Here is an 8253-nt window from a genome sequence, read left to right as displayed (position 1 = left end):
TAATATGCGTAGTTCCGCCACACCTCACAATGCCACAAATGTATCAAGTTGATGGAGTGTGCAGTTGGCATGCTGACTGCAGGAATGTCCACCAGAGCTGTTGCCAAATAATTGAATGTTAATTTCCACAAGTTACCTCCAACGTTGTTTTATAGAATTTGGCAGTACGTCCAACCAGCCTCACACCCGCAGACCATGTGTAACTACGACAGCCCAGGACCTCCACATCCGGCTTCTTCACCTCTGGGATCATCTGAAACCAGCCACCCAGACAGCTGTGGGTTTGCACAACCGAAAAACCATTTCAGGGAAGCTTATCTCTGTTCATCGTTCTCACCAGGGTCTTGACCTGACTGCAGTTCGGTATCGTAACCGACTTCAGTGGGCAAATGCTCACCTTCGATGAAAACTGGCACACTGGAGAAGTTTGCTCTTCAAGATTTCCGGGTTGGAGCGAGCGGTCGCATCCGCACTCGGTCCGCAGGTAGTATTACATTTCATTACATTTCATTTTAGTACAACGGTTTGATTTGTCTAATCTTAGCAATTTCTTCTTAGCTAGCTACATAGCCGTCTTTGTATCATAGATAATTGCGTAATTATCGTATTTCGTCGTCCTAACGCAGTCTACACTGCTATCTGCCCTGCAGCTAGCCAGCTAGCTAACGTCCACCGTCTACCGATTAGCAGCACAACTATTACACTTAACTGAACGACTTGATTAGTGTAGTGTTAGCTAGCTACATAGTTGTCTTTGCTGTCTTCGTATCCAAGATAATTGTGTAGTTTAGAGTGTGTAGTCTTAGAGTGATTATCTTAATTTACCGAGGTTAGCTAGCCAGCTATTTGTCGTCCTTAACGTAGGAGACACTGCTAGCTAGCCAACAGCTAGCCAACGTCTACCGAACAGAACTTCCGCACTCAACAACCCGGTCGCATTTCGCTTCGCTCCACAGGTAGTATCACATTTTTCATTTCATTTCATTACAGTACAACGGCTTGATTTGTTTGATCGTAGCTAGCTACATAGCCGTCTTTGTATCAAAGATAATTGTGTAGTCTAGAGCGATTTCCTAGGTTAACTAGCCAGCTATTGTCGTTCTTTTAACGCAACGTAACGTAATCATCACTGCTAGCTAGCCAGCTAGCCTCGAATAGCAGCACAGTAGAAACTATTACACTCAACGGAACGACTTGATTAGTGTAGTGTCAACAACGCAGCCACTGCCAGCTAGCCTACATAGTCAACAACGCAGCCTCTGCCAGCTAGCCTACTTCAGCAGTACTGTATCATTTTAATCATTTTAGTCAATAAGATTCTTGCTACGTAAGCTTAACTTTCTGAACACTCGAGACGTGTAGTCCACTTGTCATTCCAATCTCCTTTGCATTAGCGTAGCCTCTTCTGTAGCCTGTCAACTATGTGTCTGTCTATCCCTGTTCTCTCCTCTCTGCACAGACCATACAAACGCTCCACACCGCGTGGCCGCGGCCACCCTAATCTGGTGGTCCCAGCGCGCACGACCCACGTGGAGTTCCAGGTCTCCGGTAGCCTCTGGAACTGCCGATCTGCGGCCAACAAGGCAGAGTTCATCTCAGCCAATGCCTCCCTCCAGTCCCTCGACTTCTTGGCACTGACGGAAACATGGATCACCACAGACAACACTGCTACTCCTACTGCTCTCTCTTCGTCTGCCCACGTGTTCTCGCACACCCCGAGAGCTTCTGGTCAGCGGGGTGGTGGCACCGGGATCCTCATCTCTCCCAAGTGGTCATTCTCTCTTTCTCCCCTTACCCATCGGTCTATTGCCTCCTTTGAATTCCACGCTGTCAGTTACCAGCCCTTTCAAGCTTAACATCCTTATCATTTATCGCCCTCCAGGTTCCCTCGGAGAGTTCATCAATGAGCTTGATGCCTTGATAAGCTCCTTTCCTGAGGACGGCTCACCTCTCACAGTTCTGGGCGACTTTAACCTCCCCACGTCTACCTTTGACTCATTCCTCTCTGCCTCCTTCTTTCCACTCCTCTCCTCTTTTGACCTCACCCTCTCACCTTCCCCCCCTACTCACAAGGCAGGAAATACGCTCGACCTCATCTTTACTAGATGCTGTTCTTCCACTAACCTCATTGCAACTCCCCTCCAAGTCTCCGACCACTACCTTGTATCCTTTTCCCTCTCGCTCTCATCCAACACTTCCCACACTGCCCCTACTCGGATGGTATCGCGCCGTCCCAACCTTCGCTCTCTCTCCCCCGCTACTCTCTCCTCTTCCATCCTATCATCTCTTCCCTCTGCTCAAACCTTCTCCAACCTATCTCCTGATTCTGCCTCCTCAACCCTCCTCTCCTCCCTTTCTGCATCCTTTGACTCTCTATGTCCCCTATCCTCCAGGCCGGCTCGGTCCTCCCCTCCCGCTCCGTGGCTCGACGACTCATTGCGAGCTCACAGAACAGGGCTCCGGGCAGCCGAGCGGAAATGGAGGAAAACTCGCCTCCCTGCGGACCTGACATCCTTTCACTCCCTCCTCTCTACATTTTCCTCTTCTCTCTCTGCTGCTAAAGCCACTTTCTACCACTCTAAATTCCAAGCATCTGCCTCTAACCCTAGGAAGCTCTTTGCCACCTTCTCCTCCCTCCTGAATCCTCCTCCCCCTCCTCCCTCTCTGCAGATGACTTCGTCAACCATTTTGAAAAGAAGGTCGACGACATCCGATCCTCGTTTGCTAAGTCAAACGACACAGCTGGTTCTGCTCACACTGCCCTACCCTGTGCTCTGACCTCTTTCTCCCCTCTCTCTCCAGATGAAATCTCGCGTCTTGTGACGGCCGGCCGCCCAACAACCTGCCCGCTTGACCCTATCCCCTCCTCTCTTCTCCAGACCATTTCCGGAGACCTTCTCCCTTACCTCACCTCACTCATCAACTCATCCCTGACCGCTGGCTACGTCCCTTCCGTCTTCAAGAGAGCGAGAGTTGCACCCCTTCTGAAAACCTACACTCGATCCCTCCGATGTCAACAACTACAGACCAGTATCCCTTCTTTCTTTTCTCTCCAAAACTCTTGAACGTGCCGTCCTTGGCCAGCTCTCCCGCTAACTCTCTCTCCTCTGCTCTCATCCTTCTAGACCTATCGGCTGCCTTCGATACTGTGAACCATCAGATCCTCCTCTCCACCCTCTCCGAGTTGGGCATCTCCGGCGCGGCCCACGCTTGGATTGCGTCCTACCTGACAGGTCGCTCCTACCAGGTGGCGTGGCGAGAATCCGTCTCCACACCACGTGCTCTCACCACTGGTGTCCCCCAGGGCTCTGTTCTAGGCCCTCTCCTATTCTCGCTATACACCAAGTCACTTGGCTCTGTCATAACCTCACATGGTCTCTCCTATCATTGCTATGCAGACGACACACAATTAATCTTCTCCTTTCCCCCTTCTGATGACCAGGTGGCGAATCGCATCTCTGCATGTCTGGCAGACATATCAGTGTGGATGACGGATCACCACCTCAAGCTGAACCTCGGCAAGACGGAGCTGCTCTTCCTCCCGGGGAAGGACTGCCCGTTCCATGATCTCGCCATCACGGTTGACAACTCCATTGTGTCCTCCTCCCAGAGCGCTAAGAACCTTGGCGTGATCCTGGACAACACCCTGTCGTTCTCAACTAACATCAAGGCGGTGGCCCGTTCCTGTAGGTTCATGCTCTACAACATCCGCAGAGTACGACCCTGCCTCACACAGGAAGCGGCGCAGGTCCTAATCCAGGCACTCGTCATCTCCCGTCTGGATTACTGCAACTCGCTGTTGGCTGGGCTCCCTGCCTGTGCCATTAAACCCCTACAACTCATCCAGAACGCCGCAGCCCGTCTGGTGTTCAATCTTCCCAAGTTCTCTCACGTCACCCCGCTCCTCCGCTCTCTCCACTGGCTTCCAGTTGAAGCTCGCATCCGCTACAAGACCATGGTGCTTGCCTACGGAGCTGTGAGGGGAACGGCACCTCAGTACCTCCAGGCTCTGATCAGGCCCTACACCCAAACAAGGGCACTGCGTTCATCCACCTCTGGCCTGCTCGCCTCCCTACCACTGAGGAAGTACAGTTCCCGCTCAGCCCAGTCAAAACTGTTCGCTGCTCTGGCCCCCCAATGGTGGAACAAACTCCCTCACGACGCCAGGACAGCGGAGTCAATCACCACCTTCCGGAGACACCTGAAACCCCACCTCTTTAAGGAATACCTAGGATAGGATAAAGTAATCCCTCTCACCCCCCTTAAAAGATTTAGATGCACTACTGTTCCACTGGATGTCATAAGGTGAATGCACCAATTTGTAAGTCGCTCTGGATAAGAGCGTCTGCTAAATGACTTAAATGTAATGTTAAATGTAAATGTAAGATTAAATCCTGGTTTCAACTGTACCGGGCAGATGGCAGACAGCGTGAATGGCGTCCTGTGGGTGAGTGGTTTACTGATGTCAATGTTATGAACAGAGTGCCCCGTGGTAGCGTTGGGGTTATGGTATTGGCAGGCGTAAACTAGGACAACGAACACAGTTGCATTTTATCGATGGCAATTTGAATGCACAGAGATACCGTGACGAGATCCTGAGGCCCATTGTTGTGCCATTCATCCACCTCCATCACCTCATGTTTCAGCATGATAATACACAGCCCATGTCACAAGGATCTGTACACAATTCCTGGAAGCTGAAAATGTCCCAGTTCTTCCATGGCCTGCATACTCACCAGACATGTCACCCACTAACCGGTGCCCCCGCACATTGGCTACCCGGACTATTTGCATTGTGTCCCGCCACCCGCCCACCAACCCCCTCTTTCATGCTGCTGCTACTCTGTTTATCATCTATGCATAGTCACTTTACCTATATAGTGGCTTGTGAAAGTATTCACCACCCTTGGCATTTTTGCTATTTTGTTGGCTTACAACCTGGAATTAAAATAGATTTTTGGGGGGTTTGTATCATTTGATTTACACAACATGCCTACCACTTTGAAGATGCAAAATATTTTTTACTGTGAAACAAACAAGAAATAAACCACCCCCCCCAAAGTCAATACTTTGTCTCTCAATACCTTTTGCAGCAATTACAGCTGTCTCTTGGGGTATGTCTCCATCAGCTTGGCACATCTAGCCACTGGGATTTTTGCCCATTTTTCAAGGCAAAACTGCTCCAGCTCCCTCAAGTTGGATGGGTTCTGCTGGTGTACAGCAATCTTTAAGTCATACTACAGATTCTCAATTCGATTGAGGTCTGTCATTTTACTGGGCCATTCCAAGACATTTAAATGTTTCCCCTTAAACCACTCAAGTGTTGCTTTAGCAGTATGCTTAGGGTCATTGTCCTGCTGGAAGGTGAACCTCCGTCCCAGTCTCAAATCTCTGGAAGACTGAAACAGGTTTCCCTCAAGAATTTCCCTGTATTTAGCGCCATCCATAATTCCTTGTATTCTGACCAGTTTCCCAGTCCCTGCCGATGAAAAACATTCCCACAGCATGATGCTGCCACCACCATGCTTCACTGTGGGTATGATATTCTCGGGGTGACGAGAGGTACTGGGTTTGCACCATAGTTTTCCTTGATGGCCAAAAAGCTCAATTTTAGTCTCATCTGACCAGAGTACCTTCTTCCATATGTTTGGGGAGTCTCCCATATGCCTTTTGGCCAAAACCAAATGTGTTTGCTTGCTTTTTTCTGGCCACTCTTCCGTAAAGCCCAGCTCTGTGGAGTGTACAGCTTAAAGTGGTCCTATGGACAGATACTCCAATCTCCTCTGTGGAGCTTTGCAGCTCCTTCAGGGTTCTCTTTGTTGCCTCTCTGATTAATGCCCTCCTTGCCTGGTCCATGAGTTTTGGTGGGTGGCCCTCAATTGGCAGGTTTGTTGTGGTGCCATATTATTTCCATTTTTTTAATAATAGATTTAATGGTGCTCTGTGGGATGTTCAAAGTTTCTGATATTTTTTTATAACTCAACCCTGATCTGTCCTTCTCCACAACTTTGTCCCTGACCTGTTTGGCGAGCTCCTTGGTCTTCATGGTGCCACTTGCTTGGTGGTGCCCCTTGCTTAGTGGTGTTGCAGACTCTGGGGACTTTCAGAACAGGTGTATATAAACTGACACACATCATGTGACACTTAGATTGCACACAGGTGGACTTTATTTAACTAATTATGTGACTTCTGAAGGTAATTGGTTGCACAGATCTTATTTAGGGGCTTCATAGCAAAGGGGGTGATCACATGTGCACACCACCTTTACATTTTGTTATTTTTTTGAATTTTTTTCACTTCACAAATGGACTATTTTGTGTATGTCCATTACATGAAATCCAAATATAAATTCATTTAAATTACAGGTTGTAATGCAACAAAAAACACCAAGGGGAGATGAATACTTCTGCAAAGCACTGTACCTACATATTACCTCAAGTAGCCCGACTAACCGGTGCCCCCGCACATTCACTGTGTACCAGTACCACCTGTATATAGCCTCGCTACTGTTAATTTCACTGTCATTTTACTGTTCTTTATTTGTATTTCTTTACTTATCTATTGTTTACCTAATACCTATTTTTTAACTTAAAAATTGCACTGTTGGTTAGGGCATTTCACTGTAAGGTCTACACCTGTTGTATTCGGCACATGTGACAAATAAACTTTGATTTGAGCATGTTTGGGATCCTCTGGATCGGCGTGTATGACAGCGTGTTCCAGTTCCCTCCAATGTCCAGCAACTTCGCTCAGCCATTGAAGAGGAGTGGGACAACATTCCACAGGCCACAATCAATAGCCGGATGAACAATTTACTTCAATTGACTTATTCCTTATATGAACTGTAACTCAGTAAATCTTTGATAATGTTGCATTTATATTTTTGTTCTGTGTATTTGTGTCCTGTCATAATGAAAGGACAAAAAATAATCAACATGATGCTGTTCCATCATGTTGTGTCAGATTGCAAAAAGATTAGGCTTTTCAGAAGAAAAGTAGTTGTGGCACAGCCAGGACCGGTCCTAGGCATAAGCAACATAAGGCCCCACTTAAGGGGCTCAACCATATTTTTTTACATTTTGTATTTTTTGGGGCGGGGGGGCTCAGTCGGTCTCAACTTACTGTTGAGAGTTATAATGGTAGAATACATAAAGTAAAATGTTTAAATGTGGGTGTGCATCAGCAGTTTCTGTCTTGTTACTTGTATGTCAGGCCCATGTCAGCTAAAACATTTTAGATTGGTAAATTAGCCTAGCCAGCTATCTAAAGTTGGAGTAATCATGGTCTAATTACTGACCGGGCACACAGGGTATGTGCCCAGGGGTCCTGAGCGCCAGGGGGACCCTATCAATTTGGTTAATTAACACTCACTCAGATATCATATTACACTGGGAAAGTCATGGCAAAATGTGTAGAATTGCAGGAAATTAACTCTTAAACTTATTTGTTTTTTCTCTCCGCTGTCAAGAGGGGGGCCACTAAAATGTTTGCTTTGGGCTCCCAAAAGGCTAGGGCCAGCCCTGCATACAGCTGTTCAAGAAGTTTAACTAACTGTGAATTATTTGCCATTTTGAATAAGTAAGTTAAATCTTTAGATGCTTTGTCTCAAACAACATCTGTCTAATATATCGTAAAATAAATGATTTTGGCTATATATTGATTGTTTTATTTTGCCTCAACAGGTTGTCCACATACAGGACGAACTGGTCCCAGGAGAGTGTATGCCTGGTCCAAGGCCTCCTTACTGTCAGTAGGAACTTAATTTTTCACAGAATTTAATTTGATCTAGAATGAATTGCTAAATATACATTTCATAAGCTCTGAGCTTCATCATCATTGTGCAATTGTATGTAACAATATTTGGTTCAAAAGTTAATTTATTTTACTTTTTGACAAGGTCATCTCCTTCCATACATTTTGTTCAGAGGCAGCCCACCGAGTATCAGAATGTGGTTCTCCTCAGAGAGAAAGTGACTCTGATGGACAATGTCATCAAAGTCCTTGAGCGTTCAGGAAGCCAAGATGGTTCAGCTCAAAAAGAGGCAGAAGGACGAGGAGCTGCAGCAGAATAGCCATTGGAAGCCCATGGCAAATAACCGTGAAACTTGGCATCAAACTAAATGAGAATATGTATAGAAGGAAGCAACGAGCCAATGACATGAACTGGTGATGGTTGTCCTTTTAAATTTTTTATTCCCTCTGAATCCCCTAGGTTCTTCTTTAAAAATGTACTTCCCCCTGCACCTCCCCACA

Source organism: Oncorhynchus nerka, linkage group LG9a, assembly GCF_034236695.1.
Source record: "Oncorhynchus nerka isolate Pitt River linkage group LG9a, Oner_Uvic_2.0, whole genome shotgun sequence".
NCBI lineage: Eukaryota > Metazoa > Chordata > Actinopteri > Salmoniformes > Salmonidae > Oncorhynchus > Oncorhynchus nerka.
This window is presented reverse-complemented; position numbering follows the sequence as displayed.